The sequence below is a fragment of the Cyprinodon tularosa genome, unplaced genomic scaffold, assembly GCF_016077235.1.
Source record: "Cyprinodon tularosa strain WSP-4 unplaced genomic scaffold, ASM1607723v1 ctg17, whole genome shotgun sequence".
In the NCBI taxonomy this organism is placed as follows: Eukaryota; Metazoa; Chordata; class Actinopteri; order Cyprinodontiformes; family Cyprinodontidae; genus Cyprinodon; species Cyprinodon tularosa.
The window spans coordinates 3,337,335-3,358,782 of NW_024038531.1; the positions used below are offsets into that span (position 1 = coordinate 3,337,335).

The window sequence follows — 21,448 nt, forward strand, 5'->3', positions numbered from 1 at the left end:
TCTAAGTTAACTTAATTTAAAGGGAAGGTAATAAGTTTAAAACAGGAGGGTTAGAGACTGTTGTCCCAGCTTTTCACTTTATTAATATAGGCAATACCCTCTGGCTTCTGGCCTTAATACAGGTCTTATAGGGCCTGAACTACTTTAGGTTTGTGTGTAGAAAAACGTGCAAATTTGAATCCACAAAGAACATAGCATAGAAAGAAAAGGGAGGCAGTTTAATTGCAGGATACATACGTTGATATTAAAGGTACAGTGAGAGGTTATAAATAGCCTAAGCGCCTCCATATGTTCAGAATGAGACCATAAAGCTAAAAAAAAATGTATGAGAAATGTCTGCAAGCAGCTTGAGTCTCTTTAGAAAGAAAGATGTGAAAGGGGTTCAGTGCAGCAAGATACAAAAAAAGATTTCTACATTGCAAAAGCAGCTCAGTGAGTTAAAGAGGAGGCTTTTTCTGACTTTAAATTATAAATAAATGTTTGTAAAAGACATATATAATATTGATATATCAATTACCAGCATTACTTTGTTTTCAGCTGCACTGTGTTCTTGATAATTTGGCTCATATTCAGATAATAAATGAAAGTTGGATGAGATTTTTAACCATCACTGCCAGTTTACATCAGACAAACCAATTATTTCAAGTTAACGCAACAAAAGAAGAGTCTATTAAAGACTAACAGAGAATGAATTGGGCATCAGGTTTTTTCCCTAATCGAGAGTCAAGCACTTATTTAGATCCAGACACTGGCCCAGCACCAAAGCACCGGTGTATTTAACGACATATTGATTCAACGATTAAAAGACTGGTTCACTGGCTGTATCAGATCACGCAAGCCGCTGCCCCTCTAAGCTCCTGAACAACACCAAATCCTCTTTTGAATAACATAACAGGAGGATTGTCAGTTAGAAACAAGAGTTAGGGAAAGATTAATCTTGATTAACCAGATCTTCAACGAAAAAGTAGATACCCAAGTTGTTTCTAATTACTCAGAAGCATCTGGGTAAGATTCAATTACACCAGCCATAGAAAAGGAGTCTGCAGTGATATTCATCGTAAACATGGAGGTCAAGGATCAAAGACTGAGGTAGGTCAAACCATAGAGTTATTAGCCTCAATGAACATCTTGAAATACTGTGATTTTTATTATTCTTTCATAGCTGTAAAAACAATTTTAAAGATCATCCAGAAGATTAAGTGAACCAGAAATGGCCCAGAAGTTTCATGTTTTTGAACCAACTCTCTTCAAGTTAGAACCCACTGAAAGCCTTCCAAAAGAAAAAGCCTCATGGGCTCAGCAGCAGGTTAGAGGATGGCAGAGGGAATATAGGATGGAGACGAAGGGTAAACAGAGAGCCATCTAGTGTGTAGTGACCCCAAAAGCTGGATGATTGAGTCATGAGTCACCAAATGTTTACTGTACGCAACACAGGAGGACATCATTTACCAGTGCTCCACTGATGCAGGGTCATTTAACAGCTGGTGATTTGCAGAAGAGAGAGTATGCTCCCCTGGGAGCACAGCAAAGTGGTTCCTATAATCAACCAGATATAGAGAAGACAGAAAGGTGTGCAGGCCTTGGTTCTGGGATTAACTTTTTACTAAATAGGAATCCTAATTCTTTTAATTAATTTTTTCTCACTTCACTGGTCAGGAATGAACTCCTGGTCCAACTACAGTAGAGTGTTGCTGCTTTTTCAAATTGCAGTGCAGTTTGTGTTAGTGAAATTGAAAACCATGTGCAACAAAGTGGAACTAAAACCAATTAAAGAAATACAAACAAGTCTTCAGAAGTGAAGTGTTTTAAGATTTGTGTGCTTTATAGCACTTTAAATTGGTCAAAGTGTGTGTTTGCAACCCAACTTTTCCCACTTTCAAAACCTAAACATTTTGAATAAGAGTTTGATTTGACTCTTTATACAATGTTTTTCAAAAATATCAATGTCTCTTAAACAGATTTTCAAATTTAGTCTCAATTTGATAAAAAAAAAAAAAAGAAAAACTACTATGCAATTTTTTTGGGTTCTTATGGTTCTTATGACAAGTTTGCACAAAGTTATGCAGCCCTGTTTTGTAGACAGTAGTGTCGGATGAGGGAGTTTGCCTTGTAGGCGGAGGGTTGTCAGTTTTCTGCCCCGGCTATCACTGTTATGTCCTTTGGAAAGACACTTCATCCTCATTGCATACTGATGGTGATTGGAGGGCCTGGTGGCGCCAGTGTACAGCAGCCTCCCTTCTATGAGTGAGCCCTAAGCCAGCTGTAGCTACAATGTAGTTTGCCACCCTCAGTTTAGGAGTGTGTGCGTGAATGGATGAATGACTGAATGTGGTAAAGCGCTTTGGTCAAGTCCTCTGCCTTGAAAAAGGGCTATAGGCCATTTACCATAAAACATACATTGTTTTACCACGTAGTCCAATATGCAGGGGAATATTTTCCAATGTAAGCAACAAATACAAGTCTTTTGTGGTATGCCTCTACCAGGTTTGCAAGCTTAATGAGACTGGGTGGAGAAACTCTGAACATCAGATTCCAGTCTATTGCACCATAGCTTTGGGTGAACATTAAAGAGTCAAACTCTACTCCAGTTAAGTCTTGTAGTCCAACAGGTTTTCAGTAAAGAACATCTTGCTGTTAGCTGCTAATACCTCTTAGCAGCTCAGCTGCTCCTGAAAACAGGAATCCTCAAAGCATGATGCTGCAAACGCAGTGTGAAATAATGTGGACATGTAGATTCAGGGTGCAGTGTTAGGTCTTTAAAGACTTTGCATGTTGGCCAAACAACTTCAGTTTTGGTCTGAGCTATCCAGATGACCTTTTTCCACATGTTTGCATTATCCCCTACTTGATTTGTAGCAAACTGCAAAGAAGGAATTTAGAAATGTAAAAATTCTTAGACATCCAGGTTATGACAACCACAAAACAGGACTAAATTGGAGCCAAGGGGACTTTTGCTAAATTCTTTCCAAGGGATTGAAAGGATTAATTTCCTGCCACATTTTCTGGAGTGTAAAAGTAATAGTTTTCACAGGTTCTCCTACCTACGCTGTACATTTCTGTAGTTCCACAAGGGTTACCAAAGACATCTAGGCTGTTTTTCAAGTTATTTTATATACAAACAGTGTTGGCCTAGTGGTTAGCGCTTGTGCTCTGAGAAGGTTGCAAGTACCCGATTCGATCCCCACAGCCAGCACTCTGGATCCCTGAGCACAATCTTTAACCCTACACTTCTCCCTGGGCACCATACAATGGCAGCCCACTGCTCCCCAAGGAGATGGATCAAATACAGAGTGGATTTCTCCATTGTGGCACAAGAAATTGTACATAATTCAATAAACATTACTCTATTAGCTGTTAAAAGCATGAAATGTTGTTTTATAACCCCAATTCTTTCTTTGAACTTCTCCATAACATCCCTAACCAGCGTGGTGTGTTCTTTAGTCTTTAGGATGCTGTATGTTTTCTAAGAACAGAATTCATACTGATACCAAACCAAACACATATATACACAATCTCAGAAAAATAGACTACGTTTTTTTTTTTCTTTTGTAATGAACTGTCTAAAGGGGATGGGGTGCATGTACATTAGTAGGACAGTGCACGGAAGCTCTTCGGAAATTAATGCTGTCATAATGGATTGTTCAGGGATGGTGCTTTGGCTCCAGAGGTCTCCCAACATAATTTCTGTTGGCAGCCAGATCCATTGATGTGACACTTAGCTTTTCTTATGACCAAATCAGCATCTTCAATCTGCAAACATCCTGCCCAACCAAAATGGCCACAGTAGCTTTGGCTTCTTTATGCTGTATTGTTTTTAGGGTTAGGGTGGGGTTATTAGAAATCTAGTAAAGAGGCCTGATGCCGGAATGAATGAAACTCAGCAGCAGGTTACTCATATCGATTTCTGTGAAATTTCATTCATTTATTAAATATTGTTTTCAATTTTTTTCTTATAAATTGATCAATCTAATAAATCATGCACCAATCAGGTTAAAAAAAAACAAAACAAAAAAACTCAGAGGGCTGTAATGTTACAGTGAAATGGATCATTGATCATGTAGAGCAGAGGTAAACAATTAAACATCAGCGGGTTCTGAATGATCAACCAGTGAAGTTCCAGAGACATTTTTAATTAATCTGTTACTTTAAACAGAATTTCACACTGAAATGAAATGAGGTTTTTATGCATCCATGTTATACATTGAATTTTTTTTTTATAAAAATATATATATAAAAAAAAAAAAAAAAAAAGAAAATTTTTCCATTTTAAAATCTAAAGTGCTTTTTCAAGTAGAGAACAACAATCAGTTTGGTATATAGAAAATTTCATGATTCACATATTTTACAAAACACCTGAACTGATAGTTTCTTTGTTTGTTTTTTGTTTTTCTTTTTTCTGTCTTAATGAGAGCAGTGGGCTTTAGGCTGCCCTGGAAGGTTTTAAACCTGGGTTTGAGTGGCGACAAAGCCATTCTCAAGCACATATCAAGGTGCTCATTCGTGAGCCTGGATCCATATTTATTTTTGATTCTGTTCATGATGAAGAATCATGCTTTACAGCAGTAGGTTGAGCCACACATACTCAAAATGTGCAGGGTCATCTCTGGGCACACCATTTCACAGCTTTATCATACTAACAGGAGAAGTGGCACATGTGTAGTTAGACACTGTTCTTGGACAACATGCGTTTTTTATAAATGTTTTAAATCAGGTTGGGTCCGGATTAGCCAGTAGGTGGGTCTAGATCTGTACCACGGTCTCTGATGTAGAGCAAAGCGTCTGTATGAGACTAAAACAGAAATACTATCAAGTTTAATTTAAATAGAAAGACATTAAGGTATTTTTTTGGTATTATGTGCTGCATTTGAGGATCTCACCATTTTAAAAGCATAGCAGATTTTTACCGCTGTCGCGCTGAGTTCTGACACAGCTCAAAAAGCAGGATGATTTCACTCAGACTGATTTCTTTAGTCCTAATAATAGGATGCAGTTGTGGTATCAGCATCCAGCTTTATTTTAGCCAAACATTATTGAATAAAAAAGTCTAACTAACCAGATGAAAGTATGGTTTTTATTTTTATCTGCTTCCAAGTCCTCTTCACTCCCGAGGAGCATACGATTAATATGCAGTAGAGTAAGTGGGATGCATGGGTCTGTTAAATGTCACTGATGTGTAACTTGCGTATTTATACCATCAGCAGTCCTTTGCCACATCATTCAGCATCTCTTTCATGCCGCTGCTGTAACAGCGTGAAGGTTTTTGACTTCTCATTAAGACTTGCTTTTTTCTCTTTTAATTTCTCTAAGACAAGATTTTGCTTCCCGCAGGAGAAATACAGAATGCTGCTCTCCCTTTTCGCTCCAGATTGTGATTGGTCTGCTACACTGAACCCGCCCCTTTATCTGTGCATGTTCACAGATTGATGATTAGTCCAAGCTGAATTGAGTTAGCAAGTTGATAACCAGCTTTGTGGTACCACTGATTACAAGTATAACAACATGCCGTTGATGAAGATTGTGGTAGGAAAATTTTGATTCCTATTTATTTCTTATTTCATATATTGATTTATGCTATTTACTTACTGGAATAATGTTTTTACTCAGTCTGTTTCACCTGCAAGGCCACAGAATGTCCGAGTGAGGAGTGTTTGGGACAAGAGATACTACTATTTCCATAAAAAGCCAGATTCTTTCTGAAGGATTATTCATAACATGTTACTGTATAACCAAAGTCTCTAATTTGTTTTGACTCCGACTACTTTCCATTATTATAAGGGAGACAAACCATGTCTAGATCAGAACATCTACATACGTGACATTGTGTATTCCTTGTTCTCAATTGACTTTGCAAAGTAAATAAAGTGCCATCTGAGTAAATCCATTGATCTCCATTTATTTAACTGGATTGTATAGTTAAATACTTTTTTCAAACAACAAAAATCTAAGTACCTGACAGTCTCCTAAAAAAGGCCCCAATCTGATCTATATGCACCTTCAAGTTGTAACTTCACTGAGTTTCTTAGAATATTGCAGCACCTAGTTTAAGCTGTGAATCAACAACAGTATTTGTGCCTCTCCAATCTAAAATCTCCAGTAAAATAAAAAACATCTCCACAGATTCAGCCATTAATTACAACCCTTGAAGCTAATGGTAGCAGGCTTGCACGACAGGCGTGCAATACACAATGTAGCCCTGATACATATTTGTAAGTGGCTGACTCTTCATTAACAACGTTTAGGAAATGAATGCGAGGAAATCCATCATAATCACAACTCACAATCAACAAACCCTACAGTGGCTGCAAATTCATAATCTCTTGGAATTTGCATATGCAATTAGTGTAAGCTTCAAGCACCAGGATGTGATTGACAATGCTGAAATGGTTTAGTCCAGATGGCCTAATCTGGCACAATTAAATGGCTGTAAACTTTGAGCAAGTCGTTTTCCACTTTGCAACACTCTGATCAAAAAATTGCTCCTTCAACGGTTGACCTTTCTCTAACAGAGGTGTGCAAAATGCAGCACAAGTTCAAATATTTTTGTCTGCTTCAAAACACCCATCAATTCTTTGACTGAACAGATGTGGTTTGAAGATTTTACTGTGATAAATGAAAAACCAAGCTGCCAGTCTGACAGAATCTAATCTCAGAGGATGCATTCTACTTCTGCTCTAGCTCTCCCTTTTTTGACATCATGCTCAAGGTCATCCATCTGACTGTGGAGTCAAAAATCAATGGTGGAACAGGGTTGGCAGTTAAAGGTCTTTGGTGAATATCTCACTATAAATGCTGAACATGATGGGACTGCTAGGTTTCATCATACATTCAGGCCTGATCCATTTCCAGGGAAAGGAGCATGTCAAGGTAATGAGTTAATTTAGGAGATAAGGAACAGCAAATGTAATCTGGAAATTTCCCTGGCAGCTAAATGGATCCTTGGGCCTAAAGCCACAAAGTTGCCGCCTATCGTGACAGTTTTAGCTGAAGGTTCTTTACAGACCATAAACAAGGATAATCATCCTCTCAAAAGTTTACCCTGGGGATGCACTGTAAAGACCCCATTAAACTCTGGTGTGTGAATAATAAGAGAAGCTGTTTTAACTGCCTAAGCTTTAGCAGCAAGGAGCAGGAGTCAAACAGCTTAAGAGAGTGCAACCGTCTCTGCCTCTATCACAGAGGCCAGACCAGCCATTAAAACAGCATTATATCAGATTTAAGCAGATAACTAGTTATTATCCCCAAGAGGGCCGGACTGGCCCCATGGTGCTGTGGTAATGAGTGTTTTTTTTGTCTGACTGGGTGGACATGTTTGTCCCGAAAAAAGAAAAAGTGCTCAGGAGAATAACACGGACCTCCAAGTCTCCACATTTGCATCTGTCTTCACAGGATCTCATGGAGAGCAGAGGAGGTTACAAAGAAACAAAAAAACTGTGTTACATCCACACCACTTTAATGTCTCAGGTATTTTTTTTTGTATTTTGACGGTTGTATCCTTTCTAAACAACTCAGCTACAAAAATTCCAATAAGAGTTAAATTTGCTCTAATATTTGCGGCACCAGAACAAAAAACATCAATATAACAGACAGACCTTTGATTTGATGGGAGAAAATACAGGTTTCCCTCAGGACCAGAGGCAGACCCTGAATAAAAGCACTGTCCTTAAACAATCTGGAGAGAAATGTCTTGCTTTAAAAATGTCTTTTAGATGTTTTTAAGTATTTAATTTAAAACTGGAGTTTGGTCTTCCAGAATCTTACATACACTGGGTCCTTTTGTGACATATGGTAGAATAGAAAAATGAACGGAAATCAGCTTGAATATTAGAAAGAGAATCGTGGAGCTACATAAGTCTGCTACATCCTTGGGTACAAATTAGCAGCAAAGATAAGCCTTTATCGGTTTAATTATATCTGGGCCTAAGTATTATAGGGACCTCCATCATACAATGTAGGAAGGAGACATGGTCCATGTCCAGAGTAAGGCCTTCTTTGGTTGCAATATGTGCATCTGCCTCAAAACTAGATCAAATTGTTTTATGGAGAGTCTGGCTGAAGATGCATGCTATAGACTGAAAAAATTCCCTTAGTGAAGAACCAGCCATTACTTTAAAAAACAGCTCAAGAACAGTGCATAGAGTGCAAAAAATTATGAGACTGTTTTGAAGCTATGTTGCATTTTAAAAAGTACATGAAAGAAAGTAAGACTTGGTAAACTTTCCAACTTTGCAAATAACTGGTCGTTCCCATTGGAAAGAGAGTTTAAACAACAGTCATTGAATAAAGTTAGTTATCACCAAGCCTATGAAATGCAGATATTGAAAAGATTCAGGGGTAAAAAGGTGAGAAGGATTGAACCCCTGCAGGTTTTTTTTTTAACCTTTTATTGAAAAGTGCCACTCTAGTGCACTTCAGTAGAGTAATTAAGCAAAGTTACACGACATGATGAATATATTTATATATCTTGAAATTCTTGCCAGTCATATTTTTTATCACTTCCTTAAAAGGCACAGACATTTTTCATCTTAGAACAATTTCTCATAACTTCAGCATTTCCTTTTTTTATTATTTTTTTAAGTATATAATAATCAAAATCCCTGTCATCACCCATTCACTCCTTTTACAGTAGTTGATGGAAATACCATCGTTAGCATTATGATCATGAGAGATCATCAGAGTAATATGTTTAGCTTAACTGTAACTCTGGCTTGTGCAACACCTATAATAATTACTGCATAATAAGTCTAATCAGGATTAAGAAAAACTAAACTTTCATCATGATAAAATCTTTGCCCTTGAGGCTCCCCCTGAAAATGTTGAATCACCTCATACTGTATGAACTGACAATAGAAATTAAGCAGAATCTCAAAGACAGAAACTTCAGAACTCAATTAAAAAATGTGAACTAAAATGTAAAAATATAAAAGAAAATGGAGAGAAAAAACAGTCATGAAAATACAAGAAAACTTTTACATTTGACTAAAGAGAAATAAGACAAATATGAGAGAAAATATTCAAAGGGAGGTTTATATTCCTTCTTATCTGTAACTATATCCAAAACTGTCATAAAAGGATATCAAATTCATTTGAATATCGTCATTAAAACATTGGAAAAAACAAAGAAGCTAAAAAAAATGTTTTCAATACTTGAGTAGTGGGCTAATTCGTCTATATAGCTTTAATAATAATATTTATTGGCTTGCAGGCATAGTGGAGATTGTCATACTAGAGTCTGGAATGCAAATCTGTCTCATCATGCACAGGATTAGCAACCATGCATTGAAGTCAGTTGTACAAAAAAATAGGGTTCATTACAACAGGCAGCAGTTTGTTCTACCCACTGGTGGGTACAGCGGCTGACTTCAGCTGGTTCCTTTAATATCTGCATAAATCCAAGCTTTCCAATCACAGTCTTAATGTCGGCACTCAGGTCAGCTCGAAAGTCCCGATCTGATCAGAACAATCCAATCAGGTAGCAGAGAGCTTATATTTCAATGCTGTAGCTCCAAGTAGGGAAATTTGTAAAAATCAAGGCTTCCTGCAGGTGCCCGCACACATTCTCAGCTCCCTATTAGAGCTTTGCATTTACATCGCTCTAGTGTATGATAAAAGTACAAATAAAACTATTTTTGGAAGAATTTTAACACTTGTAGCTGAAAGCTGAGGAATTTTCATGTCTGTTAATGGCCTCCTGAAAGCCAGGACCTTTAATCTATTTCTAATGAGGTGTGGAAAAAAATCAAAACAATATCAGGAATGCTTATTCAAATCTTATTAACTGTTTATGGATACATTCTAGCCAGTATGTAAAAGTTCACCACCTTCTCATTCTTGTTATTTCTTAAAGGTATACTATGCAACCGGTGTTGATTTTCCAGTGAGCCTCCCCCCAGAGGGCGAAAGTAAAAGTGCACTGTCGTAAATATGCTCAGCTGTTCTCGTGGTTTCTCCGTCAATCCAGGCGCGGTTGTTTTGAGCTTAGCAGACAGGCGAACGCCAAGAATCACCATGTCTACTGCAGTAAGTGACTATTTTGTTCCAATTTTCGAGTTTGAAAATTTAGCATGTTTTCATACATTATTTGTTATGCATGTGTCTAATAACAAAGATTGTAGTTAGCCAAGTTCTCGCCGTTAAGCAAGACCGACTCTCGTGATGCACAAGACTTCTGAGCCTGTGGGTGCGGGCCGAGGGCTCCTGCAATTGCAAGTACGGTATTTCCTCTACAGACCACCAGGGCGGCCGAGAAAACCTTTGTTCGACCTGAAATGACTCATTTAATCATCCAAAACGTTATGGAACACATTAATTAACTGAAAAATTTTGCATAGTATGCCTTTAAAATTGTATGTTGTATGATCATTCTACCCTGGACAGGGAACAGTACAAAACCCAGGCATTAATGCAGCATTAGCATATGACAATTGTGACTAATAGTGATAATATATTTTTTAAGCAGAAAAAAAATGTCTCTTCACATAGCTTTAATAAGAGACTGGAGAGTTTAGTTAATTCTGTAAAGAAAAACACTGAAGTGTAAGAAAACAACCAAAAGTTCAACATTTACAGCAGGAAACAGATAAATGTTTCTTTTCTGTTTTTTTCTTTATATTTTCAAGAACTGGCACCTTGTTTAGCTCCAGATTCCTTTGGGTAAAAAGTACATGCTTGTTTTCTTTCCTTTTCTTTTTTCTAGCAGCTCAAGGAGCATCTTACAGGGCCAACCCGACAGAGAACAGTGTTCAACACTTGCACGTGTCAGCTACAGTAGAGCCCTAATGGGTGAGGAAGAGCATGTTGGTGGGGGAGTGGGGGGTGTTGGCTGGCATGACAACGTACAGCAGGCAGAGGACGTCGTTGCCATGGTGACAAATAAGGATGTTTGCATCAGAGGAAAATCTCAGCAGTCCACAGAGGAGGGCATGCATTCCACACCACTGACAGTGACAAAGAACAGTCAGGGCCAAAGATGGTAAAAAAAAAGGCGTGTTGAACAAGATGCATCACTTATGTGTTTCTTATCACTTCCATCATAACATGGTTATTCTCACCATGACTAGGTGGATCCTGTCTAATGGTAAACCAGGGAAAGCAGCATTAATGACAACTCCTACCTCACTGTGCTGTATGGAAAAATTAAATCATCTGTACAGCCGGGGTCGTTAAGCGATATTAAGTCTGCAACACTGATTATGTGCGTGTGCATTTTCATTTTTGGTGTTTAATCCTAGTGGAGTAAATTTAATGAGCATGCATGACCTTCACTGGTGGCAAACAATACAGAAATGTGATGTTCTCAAACATGTTGATCGATTTACTCAACATCCACGTAATTGACAGGAAAAAGGAAACAGGGATTCTCTGCATATGTATGAAAACTACACATCCTGCTCCTTAACTCTTGCTGAAATTATTCTGACACATATTAAATCTATCAAGGTCATTTATATCTTGGACTGGGTTTTACCAGGGCAGCACTGATTTTAATTGCTTTCTTGCTACATCCCATTGCGCTCATATATTTTGCACACACACTGGTGAGTGTCATGTTGTTTTATAACTAACACATCCTCCAAGGGCGCCCGAAAGCTGCAAGTTAAGTGATGCGGAGCCAAGAGGCAACTTACTAGGACATTACTGAATTGGAGTCGTCTTGTAGAGCTGACATGTTCTGGAGACCGTGAATACTGGCAGAAAAACAAAAATTACCCTTTCCTGCCTTGGGTGACAGTCTCTCGTAATGAGTGATTGGTAAATGTGTCACTTTGTGCATTTGTTCACCTTTGTGATATTCAGCACAGAATACTTAATTCCCCCTAAAATTGGAGCTATTATTACGCTTTTAAACTCAGGAAAGAAAGTCTGCAGATGGCACAGCGGTTGTTTACATTCCAGTCTTATCTCCTGGCTGACAGGTGCATGACTGACACAAAAAGAGTTAAACGCAAAAAGAAAATAATCAAAACCATTTTCAATTTCCAAAATACATCTGTTGGTAATATTTCAAGGGGGAAAAAAATCAAAGAAAAAATATAAAAAAACGATTCCTTGTAATTTCAGGCAGCTGTATTGAATATCCAACGAAAACCATGTTTAAAACCAGTGAAACTGAGAATTGCAGCACTTTGCATAAGTGTTTTAATATAATCCAGTGTCATTATTGTTACTCCTCTAAAATTATCTAAATGTAATAGAGAGAAAACATCTGCAAAGGTTGTAAATGCATGGTGCAATATTCTTTCTATATTTTTTTACCCATTGCATTTTACAAGAGCTGTATCTTAACAAAACCCTTAACACAATATAGACGAGTCCAGACTCTAACAAAGGTTTTAAAAACTAAAGCCATCACTGTTTTCAGATAAGCCATATTACGTCTCAACTGTAATTATTGATACAAACGCAGGCAGGTGTTTGTCTCTTTCAATGGATTACATTTGTGTTGAGAAACCATTCAATGTGGCACACGGCTTAATATGTGTGATAACCTGAGTGATTAGTAAATTAATCTGTGAAAATACTCACATGCAAAGGATGGGATGACTGTAGCTCCAGCAGCTGGTTAGGCTGTTATTGAAATTACAGACCAGAGCTAAGGCGACACAACCTGCTTCCTTTTTAAATTCAGTAGTAGTTTCTGAGTATCAGTATGTTAAACAGGTGAATTATGCAATGCCCCTTCACATCTCCATAGATGAGTGTGGATGAAGAAAAGGAGAGCATTTTTAAGCTGCCTTATTACATTCATGAGACACTCAACTGCACTCCAGGGCTGTTTTTTTATGCTGCATGCCCTTCAGCAATAATTAATCCACATTTTCACGGGCAAAAGGGACGCTTCACCCACTATGTACAGGCGGGACTGGAGGCTCTGAGGGACCAACATGGAGGACACAGGCCACGTTATTGTTCCTCAGCAGTCCCTGCACCCCCAGATGGTATTTATCTCCAATAACTTCCTAAGGGAGCACCTAAGGGCAGCAGTGAGAGAAATGCTATGGCTGGATGATGCATTTTACCAGAGCTAAGTATGAATCAGGATATTAAAAGTTGTAGGAGGGCAAAAGCAATTTCCTGCTAACGGGGATTTTAAAATTACAGCTCTCACATTGGCAGTCCTACCTTAAAATTATTTTCTCATTCGTAACTATCACAAAACACCTACCTGCCTGCCACCACCATTACCGTACACATACACCCAAGATAACGTCTGTCAGGCAAGGTCTATAAAAGACAGTCATAAAGAAAAGCACTTCCTTTTTTTTTATTTATTCAAGATTTCCTTTCGCATGATAAACCTCAGTCATGTCATTTTACAATTAATCCAGTTAATGTCATGGTCCCACTTACTTAGAGAAACTAATTAAGCATGTAATTAGTCAGTAATTTTGTAAACTATTGCTGACTCTCCAATTAAGAAATGCAAACAGTGTTTTTAAAGAGGTGTTACCAGAAATTTTACTTTGATCCATCACGACTTCTTGTCACATAAAGCTGATGGTTCACCTTCAGATGATGAATAAATTATAATCACATGCAACTAGAAGATTCAGCTTTTGTTGCTGGTGAAACAATGCTTCGATGGGTTCTGTGCAAATGAGAAACCACAACCTTTGTTCTTTTGTGAGGAGAGGCCCATTCATGGAGAACTAAATCGAGAGCTTTTCCACCACGAGAAAGCACACTGTCACATAAGCAGTATGAGGAAGTTAGGCAAAAAACTGAAGCTTTCCTTTTAGATAATGAAAAAACAATGTAAGCATTTTGTTTTTTCTTCAGCAATTGTTGCAGTCAGTGGCATCGGTAATAATCCCCTTTGTAGGGAAGAAAATCCTCTTCACTTAAGACGTTCTGGTGTGTACAGCTTGGCTAATGCAATTATTTCCTAAATATATTCTCTCTTTTTCTTTAGACTAAGATCAGTCAATGTTTGTTAGTTGAGGGAATGGTTTATAAACCCTTTCAAAATACAGACTAAACTAACCAAACCTTGCACAGTGGCCTTTAAAATTAACCAGACAGCCATGTAGTAAAAAAAGTATAGACAAGCGCGATGCCCTCAAATGGAGTATGAGAGTGTTTGTCGTACCGGTAATAAAAGAAAGTGAAAGCTGATTTTATTTAAGGTGTATATAAATTATTTCATACTGTTAAATGAGTATGTTCTGAGTTGTCCCAACCAGCTTGAATCTCAAGAAACTCAATTAACTTTAGATTTCAGGAGGTTCAAGAATCTATTTTACTTTATGATTGATAGAATTGTTCTGAGTTGCAGTTTTTACCCATTCTTTCTCTTCGTATTTATCCTGATTTCTGACTTTCTTGGTCTTTAGGTTTTAGATATTGACTCCTGTGCCGGGTAATGCCCTCTCCTTAGTTTCGTGGTCGTTAACCTTTCTGGTTGTGTCCCTCTTGCCCATTAGATTCCTAATTCCTCTGTCTTCTGTTCTTCCTTGGCTGTTTTTTTTTCTCCACTTAGTAATTACCTTAACCTTGTCTTCAATCCTGGGAGTCACTTCCCCCAAGGGTTTTCTTCCTTCCTGATTGGATGGTCTTTGCTATTTTTTATTTTGTCTATGGGTTTGGAATTTGGTCTCGTTTTGCACATTGCTGTCAGGATGTAGCTTCTACATTGGACTCAGTTTCTAGATTGAATAAATTCTTCTATTAGACATCTGTCCAATCTGCATGCCCCCATTTACTTCCATACACTTCAGACTTTCATACAACACTCTTGAGATCAAAAAGTAATGGATATTCTAAGGGGTTAAAGCAAAAAACACAAGGAAAACAGGATGTTGGGAAAAACTTAGGCCCACCGAGACTCTACCTGCTTGGATGTCACTACCTGCAGTAAAATTAATATTTTACTACTGCAAATTAAGAGTGTGTAGATCAAGAAATTAAATCCTACTAAAGCCAGAATTGACACACTACAGATACACCTTTTGAAAACCTGTCCTGTGGGTCTGTTTCAATTCAAGTGGCTCTGATAGTTGGAACAATAAAGAGCATCCTCTAAATTATTTTATTTTACCTAAAGTCAATACCTACAAAATTAAAATTTCAATAAATGTGATGTGACAACAAGACCCATGTGCACTTTTCCAAGTGCACATTAAAAAACATCACCAGAGTAGGACAAGTTTAACAAAATAATGTGACAGGACTGTGGAAACAGCTAGAAGAAATCTTTTGGTGATTTCATTTTGTGTTGTGGTGGAGGTTATGCATAAAATCAAATCTATAATCAAAATACTGACCCTGTGTTTTTTTGTTTTCTTTATTACAAAATCCCCTGTAAAATTTTTTTTTTAAAAATCAAACAGGGACGACAAGTTTTTGACAGATCTTCTTTGTTATACTCTTTCACCTATTCGGAACAGTGGCAGCAGCCTCAGCAGAGACTCCCAGACGTCCCTCTTCCCAGTTCCCAACATGTTCTGGGCCGTCCACGGTCCTCTTCCTCAAGGGACGTGCTTTGAGCACCTGGCTTGGAGGCATCCAGGGGGACTTCTCTCTATATGGAGGAGAAGCAACCCCCATCTGTGCCTCTCCCAGCTGACAGAACTCCTCAACCCATCTCTGAAGACGTGCCCAGCCACCCCGTCAAAAGCCCATTTCAGCCACTTGTATCCAGGGTCCCATTCTTGTAGATCTAGATTTCACAACCATAAGTGAGGGTAGGAACATAGACTGACTTGTATATGAAGAGCTTTGCCTTTTGCTTTCATTCAAAATGGCCCTTTCAATCAAACGGCAGCCGAATGGCAGCCCATTTCCCTCCAACTCCCAGGGAAATGCCCTCCAACTTCCAGTCACTGCAGTGACCCCCTCTTGCGACAGAGGCGTTGGATGTAGGAGTTTGCCCTGAAATCGAAGGATTGGCGGTTCAAGCCCCAGCTCCGACTTTCATTGTCGTTGTGTCCTTGGGCAAGACACTTCACCTGCATTGTCTACTGATGGTGGTCAGAGGGCCCAGTGGAGCCAGTGTACGGCAGCCTCGCTTCTGTCAGTGAGCCCCAGGGCAGCTGTGGCTACAATGTAGCTTGCCACCATCAGTGTGTTAGTGTGTGCGTGAATGGGTGAATGAATGTATTGTAAAGCGCTTTGGTCAAGTTACCTGACTTGAAAAAAGGCGCTATATAAGTACATGCCATTTACCATTTACCATCTTGCATATTTTCTTCACTCCACCCTTTCACTGAATTACAGGATCTGACCAGGAGATGACACTTCTCTTTAGATCTTAATGTCCGCAAATCATGACAGAAAGAATATTTTAGTACAAATATTTATGATTAAAAAAGAATTCAAGGGGACCAGACAAAAACCACCCAAGGAGCCATCAAGGAAAGTGGGGAAATTTTTAATAGCTACTACTGTATGTCTACTGATATTCCTTTTCATCTTCCCCTCACTTAACAGGACCATTAAGATATCTGGACTTCTCCACCTGAGGCAGCAACTCTTGCCCGACCTTAATGGGGTAAGTCATATTTTTCCAATAGGGAAACATTCAGACTTCAAGGAGCTTGATCTTTATCCTTGCTGCTTCACACTCTGCAGTGAACTCATGCTGTTGGTCTTGGCTTGAAGGACTCAATAGAACCAAGTCAATGCCGAGCAAAAGCTTTGCTTTCCATAGCGCCAGGATGGCCCCTCATAAAGGGCTCCCTACAACATGGCCCTTGAGCGCCACCACAGGGCATGATGAGGGGAAAGATAAGAGTTTTTTTTTGTCTTCTTTTGTCCTAGATATTTAATTATTCAGTTTAAATGTACACTCACTGAACCGGTTTAAGACATGTAGAAAATAAGACCTACAGTGAAACATTTATCACCTGAACATCATATTTCGCAAAATGTTGCATAATACAATGAGAAAGGGTACCAGTGTCATCCATTAATGCCGTCTTATCAACTGATTTTTCTACAAATTCAATGACGATACTGATTAAAGTAAGGTTAAAGAAAATGAATTCAATATTACAGGAACGAACGTCCTTATAGAGGACAGTCCAAAGATGGAAAACAAATCATGATTTATGAACCAGCCAGACTCGTGTTCAATGATGGCAGCATTACTGTCCAAGCTCAGACACCCACCACCAAATGGCCACACAAGGTCAAACCATAACACACTTCTATTTATATCCTCCATTTTATATTGCTGTCCAGTAGAGAAAACACGCTCCTCTGTCTTATAATGCAATGATGTTTTTTTACTCCTCCATCCTCTGATTAAGTCTTCATAATTGAGGGTCTTTAGATAAATTCAATGTAAATCTGGCAGATACCCTTTCAGCCAGATGGTTTTTGGTTTTTCGGTTAAAGTTCATTTTGTATTTCTCATGAAAAAAAGTTATCACTGTAACCATTATGCTTGAAATTTTGAGTTAAAAAATACCCATTAAACATATTAAATTAAGGAGTACCAAATTTTGAACTGAACCTGGACAAGACCAGGATCGGTCAAGCTAAGCGGGACTTAATTAGGTGTCCAGTCTGTATTTAATTGAGTGGGAACCAGGGCAATGTGTGATGGATGTGAATGCGGCCTTACAATCAACAATGTTTACCTGACTGGTTTTGTTTTTTGTTTTTGTTTGTTGTTTTTGTTACATGTTCATAAAACAAAATAAAAAACTTTAATTATAAAAAAAATGTTGTGTTCCACAACAAGCACTTCTGTACTTTTGCCTCACTAATGAAAATAAATCAGTTGCATCTGAAAAAAAATAAAATAAAAAAAATTCCCATTAACAGCCCCCAAACAAGCCTGATAAAACATCCCAGCACCCCTGGTTACGGCTGAGTGGCTGCCTGAGTTACCTCCTTCCTGATATATATACACTTCTAATAATGTGGTGCGCATTTCTATTTGGCTCCCCTGAGTCTATTATTTGCAGAACTAACACTAGCAAATATATTAGGCTATATCTTCACCAGGTTTTACATTATAAAAATAAGCAAGCTTTAGCAATTTCTTCTTTTTTTTCTTTTTTTAATGCTAAGTAGTAGTCAGTGAACCAAAGGTGTTTGGTGTATTGAAAGTGTTTTATTTCAGATTTGGTGAGAAACATGCTTAGGAAGGGAGAAGCTGAGTTGTTGCGATGAAAAAGCTGTTTGCAATGTTGCTTATAGAACATTGTGACTGACTCCGTTTCTTAATAGACCAGCTTGTTTTTCATTTTTTTTCAATAACAACCTAATCCTTGGAACCGCCTCTGGGTGAGGCCAACATCATAAAGATTGGATGATATTAAATCTTTACTAAAGACTTAAGTTTTTTGCTGGTTTTCTTTCAAAAAAGCCCAATGTTTAGCTCAATCCAATTTCCCACTAACTCAGACCAGCTTTCATGTCCCTAATAAAAAATAACATAAAAAAATAAAAATGCTTAAACAAATTTTACTATCTTTGTAACAGTGTTTTGGATTGCAAGAATAAGTGTTATCCAGTCTAAAGATGCCGAGTGATAAAAGGTTACAATCTTATAATAAAATGAAGGAAAAAGAAAACATAATTGTATATTAATTTGGAGGAGCTACCTCGTATGGTTCCCTCGTAGCTCTTTATTTTGTGTTAGTTTAAGCCTTTTATCTATGCAGTCTAATTAATTAGCAACCATGAAAGTTTTTGTGGTGATATGCAAATATTTTATTTAGTGTTTTAATAAAACCTTTTTGGGATTTTTAGTTCACAGAAGCAGCTTTTGAATTTTTTACTCAAACCTTTAAAATATAAAAAGCTCGCATTTAAACAATTCTTCCTTACTGTAGCTTTCTGGTTTGTGCTGCTACACTACGTTATTTTGAGATCCTCTGTCTTCCGTTTTCAAATAATGTCATGATTTTATAATAAATTCATGTCATTCATTTAAAAAAGCATGTGTCATTTGCCACTTTGTGTTGGTCAGATACATTCCTAAAGACATATGGTGAAGACTGTAGCAGGAACCAGAGAAAATTGAGTAGAAACTTTCTATGGTCAAAGGAGGTGCTAAACTTCAACAGCACCACAGATAATTCTAGGACATAGGCTTGTTTGCCATTTATAGGGGATCAAACACAATTTCTACCTAGAGAAGCAAACCAAGAGTCATTTAGACATGGTTAGTGGAAGCACACAGTGTTGCCTTGCTGACACGCTTTCAGTCACCTGGTAACAGTGTGACACATCGGAGCCTCCTGCAAAATGTATTCAAAGCAGCAGGTTATGCAGCTACTAAAGCAACCCAACCCACTCCCCCAACACCATCTGATCACGCTTTATGAGTTATCAGGTAATCTGGGAGAAGAGGGCGATAGGCCATCTGCTTTTAACAATTCCCAGTAGAGCATGCACAGCAGTCACCATGGATTTGCTTGACGTTGTTTGTACAGACTCTGGAGAGACCCGCTCCATGTGCACTGTGCAACAGCCAATCGGCGCTCCATCACTAAAACCTGTGGGAGGTGATAAGCCTCCTTTACAGCAAGGGGGGTTCCCACCAATCACAACAACAGCAGAGATCCTCGGTAACCAGTTAAAACAAATTGGCATTTCAGTCTTATCGGCTTCCGGGACAAAAGGGAGCAAAAATAAAGTGAGATGTATAATTAGGCACAAACTGTTGCAAGAGGAAAATCTTCATGCTTGTCATATGGCACTACAGCTCATTTCCGAATCAACAGCTTGCCACTTTCTCTTCCGTCTCAAGATAAACCCATCACAACTAAATGATGGAGGTAGGAGAAAACGAAAATGCCAGAGCTCTGATCTCAGACTATCAGATGGACAAAGAACAAACGAGGAGATTCGCTTCTATAGGATGAAAACAGCTGCTCCTCTTCCTTCTGACATCCCCTCCCCTCTTCCTTTCATCTGCCCACACATACTCATCGTAGACTCTCTTCACAACTAGAAACGTGTTTTATATCAGGCAGCGTGGCTATCAGCTGTTGCACTCCACCCTTTACCTCCAGCAGCCCCTGAGCGCATACAGGAACCAAAAACAAAGTGCAAAAACAGGCGCCAAATATGGTGTCAAGAAGAACGACAGGGAGTTGGAGTAAATAGTAGCTCTAGTGATGTACCATCAATACCAGCAAACAAATTACCTAATATGTACTAAGAAAAACACTTTACTATTTAACTTCCAGGGTAAGCTGTAAAATAATGTGTTTTCCTACCTGGCAACAGCTGCACACCTTCAGCTCCAAAGCTGCTGGCCCTGATCAGAAGGCGCGCTCGTATGGATTGGGGAGTCTGGGAGAGAGGGTGTGTGTATAAAACTGTGTGTATGCTGTGTGTATGTGGGATGCTGAGTGGAAGATGGAGAGAGAGCTGGGAGGGAAAGTGAGAGGTGGAGCCTAACTCGGAGATGAGGAGAGCTGGTTGATGACTGTCTGCTGCCTGTATACCCAGACTGGAGGAAGCCGTGTGGACAGTCCTACATTTTCATCCTGTTCAGACACATTCACAGCTGGGACACCTCTGGCACAGCTTGGAGAATAAAACAAGGAAAAAAAACTAAAGGTGGGGGTGATGAGGAGGTGAGAGTGTCAGGAGAGGCTGAGCTGTTTAAGCTCAAGCATCGTCACGCAGCAGTTCCTCGGAATCCCTCCAGTAAGAGGTGAACTGCATCACAGAGTCCTTGTCTGTGATTGGCTCGGTAGGCAGGAGACGCCAAACTGTGGTGGGCAATGTCGTGTAACCTAAAATGACCCTTCAACATTTTACCATGTATGGTTTATCTTTCTCTGGTTGAGACGATTCACTATGACGGACATTTTCATTAAGAAAAAAAAAGGCTTTCCTTGGTGGGATCTTTTAGTGTGCTGCATTGTGTAATTGTATATATATATCAGTCCAAAGTAAATGACTACCTGCCTTTGCACTAGAATTAATACAAAACAGAGATTCAGGCAAACAGCTTCTTATAAGATCTACATCAACATGAAGCTAAGCTGATTTCCCCAGGGAAAGCTCAGCCCCATCTTAAAAAGGCAACATCTGACACACACCTGATCTCTTCAGTCTGTTTCAAGACATGCTGACCTCAATATCAGGGCAGACCAATGAGAATTACTATTACGATACAGGTCCTAACATGCAAAATAAAATTATTCAGTATATGCATTTACTCTTGGACAAACTGAAGCTCTTTGTTTAATGGTAAAGGGCAGATATATATTCCTTGAGTGCAGCTAGTACAAAAAGGAAGCCAGTGTTTTAAAAGCAATGAAAAAATGTGTAAGAAACAATCTAAATAGAACATGCTTTCTTCTACAGATTTCTTTTCATAATTTTTTTAAACTGCACATAAAAATAAAATGTAGATTCCAATTATAAAGTGGAAGGAAAAAAATACTATATTGCTTCATTTTTTTTTCCTTTTTACAAATAAACAAATTAAGCTGTAGCATGTATTTATATACAAAACAAAAGATTGATCTTGACACTC

General features: G+C 38.5%; 1 protein-coding gene across 2 annotated transcripts in view; it reads right to left on the reverse strand.

Moving 5' to 3' along the window:
* The window catches only part of syt1a (synaptotagmin Ia), a 251,779-nt gene extending 231,459 nt beyond the window's left edge, over positions 1-20,320 (reverse strand). Inside the window, exon 1 of one of the 2 annotated variants that reach the window (XM_038281327.1) lies at positions 20,175-20,319. The gene's annotated coding sequence lies outside the window, so the exon portion shown is untranslated. Of the gene's footprint in view, positions 1-20,174 lie in introns of both variants that reach the window. The other variant, XM_038281328.1, reaches the window with a different exon arrangement.
* Between the last annotated feature and the right edge of the window lie 1,128 nt (positions 20,321-21,448).